At 51.6% G+C, this 2540-nt stretch overlaps 1 pseudogene; it reads left to right on the top strand.

Moving 5' to 3' along the window:
• Positions 1-1087: 1087 nt before the first annotated feature.
• On the top strand, positions 1088-2240 carry LOC129384036 (uncharacterized; annotated as a pseudogene).
• The last annotated feature ends 300 nt before the right edge of the window (positions 2241-2540 follow it).

The following is a 2540-nucleotide window of genomic DNA, read 5'->3' on the forward strand; positions in this document are numbered from 1 at the left end:
ACGCATAATTCTGAAACCGTATATAGAGAATCTTCATTCTCTGGAATATCTTAGGTCCAATTTTGCCCGGCCGCATCTTGAACGAAAGACGTAAACACCAAATTTTATTTTAATCTTGTCCTATTTTGTTTCGCATTCAAACACTGCGCGCGTTGAAATGTTGTATATATAACTGCCATAAGGAAGTCTACATATCTGCACTGTACACTAAAGGAAATGTTCGAGCACTATTGTAGCTTATCTTGTCCCCAGAGCATCACCGCCATGTACCTTAACTGCTTTGCCTTTGTTTTTTCAACTGCGCGCCCGGTACGGGCAGATCACGAAGAGCATGCGCGTTATCAGCGTGACGCAGCATTTTTGAGAGGAATGTTACGAGCAAGAAGTTCTGAAGAAAGGAAACGCAAAACAGGTGACGGTTATTCTTTGGGGACAACAGAGAGAGAGAGCAAGGACAGGAAAGGCAGGGAGGTCCACTAGACGAGCGCCCGGGTTGCTACCCCTTCAGCCTTGGTGGGGGAAATGGGGAATTGAAGAGGAAAGAAGGAGGAGAGTAAGCACTGAGTGCGTGTGGGAGGCACACTGTACACATGGACACTATAAACGGTCTCTTGAGCCGGTGCACTTGAGTGATTGTACCAGCGCACGAATCGCTTTACGGTGTCAGTGATGGTTGTGGCCACGGTTCGAGTATCGTTGACTCGGTGAAGGGTCTTGAGCCCAGTCGGTGTAAAGTTGCCCGCAGAGAGAACCGTTTTGCACCGTAGCGAGGGCAAGTACAGAATAGGTGCTCGATGGTTTCCTCGCACCCACAGGATTCGCACACTGGACTCTCGGCCATTCCAAAACGATAGGAGTAGGCGTTCGTGAACGCCACTCCCAGCCAAAAGCGGCACAGCAAGGTTGTTCTGGCGTTGGAAAGGCTACACGGCAGTTGTAGCCTAGCGGGTGGTCCAGTTTACGTAATCGGCAATTGAAGACACTTGAACTCGTTTGTATTTAGTTTCGTTATTCCTTTGAGTTCTTATTCCTCAGGGGGCGCTTCTGTTCTTCATTATATATATGACTGTATACGTTGAATAAACGGCGTCACTTCCAACTTCGGTCAATACTACATTGGCGACGAGGGTGTCTTGAACGTACCACCAGCCCCGCTGCGCCGCCCGTATCCGCCCACCATGAGCTTCACCGGGCTTGCTCCGCCACCGTTTTTCCTTCCGACGCCCGGCCGTCCGTTATTGCCATGGGAGCAGCGGGAGCAGATGTTCAACGTTTACTTGCTGGCATCCGGAGCCGCCGCATTCAAGCCGGAGCAACGCGAGGCTATTCTTTTGCGTTGTTTGGGGGCGGAGGGCCAGCGTGCTTATCAGACGCTGCACGCAGGGACCAGCGCCGCAGCACCAGCAGCGCCAAGTGCCGGAGCACTCGCCGATGACAAGTCTGTCGTGGCGCCTCCTGACGAATACGACTCTGCACTCGCCGCATTACGGCACCAGTTTTCGACGTCGCGCAAAGTTATCATGGAGCGTCATCGCTTTTACCGCCGTAGCCAACACACAGGCGAGATCGTTCATGACTTTGTTGCCGCTATACTGGAGCTAGCGTCACATTGTTCGTTTGCCTCGCAAAACGATGCTCTGCGGGATCAATTCCTGTCCGGCGTAGCTTCTAATCGCGTACGCGAGCGGTTCCTGCTCGAAGGTTCCACACTTTTATTCGAGAATATCGTTCGAATTGCACTTTAGTTTGAACAGGCGGCTGAAGAGCTAAAGGAGCTTTCTGCTTCGGTGGAAGCAATTTCATTGCGGCAGTGTCGTAAACCAGTCTCGCATCCTTCGAAAAAAAAAAAAAGGAATTCACAACCGGCAGTCACCTTTGAGCAGAATTTAACGAGGAGCGCGGGCGGCTCACGTGCGCCGCAGCGGAACCGCCCCCCTCAACGTAACCGAGAACTAAGTAGCCGCTCCGGTTCGCCACATTGTTTCCGATGCGGCTCGCGGGACCACATCGCGTCAGCGCCGCAGTGCCCAGCGCATGGTAAGACTTGTTCGTTTTGCGGTCGCAATGGCCACTTTCAAAGGGTATGCAACCGCAAGCTAACTCAAATGCAAGGCCGAGTCCGTGAAGTTGAATTTCATGAAGGTGTTTCGTCATCTAGCAGTGCTGAGCAAGTTTTGACTGTGCAACGTTCCACGCGTAGCGAATTCATATTCAAGTGGAAGTCGCGAATGCGACTTTGACATTCCTTGTAGATTCAGGGTCGTCTCTTTCAATCCTGTCGGAGCAAGAATTCAGTCAATATTTTCAGAGCGTTCCGCTCCTGCCTGCTCCGCATGTTAGTCTGTTTGACTACTCTTAACGGCCGATTCCCGTGCTAGGTTGTTTCCAGGCAGACGTTGGCTTTAAAGGCCGCACAGCATCGCTACGTTTTTCTGTTGTTCACCGAGGAACATGTCTGATCGGTCTTGACAGCATTAAAGCCTTGGATCTTCGCACTGAGGTTTCCGCTGTCAAGTGCCTATACACGTCCGTTGCTCCAC

Source organism: Dermacentor andersoni, chromosome 9, assembly GCF_023375885.2.
Source record: "Dermacentor andersoni chromosome 9, qqDerAnde1_hic_scaffold, whole genome shotgun sequence".
NCBI classification, from domain to species: domain Eukaryota; kingdom Metazoa; phylum Arthropoda; class Arachnida; order Ixodida; family Ixodidae; genus Dermacentor; species Dermacentor andersoni.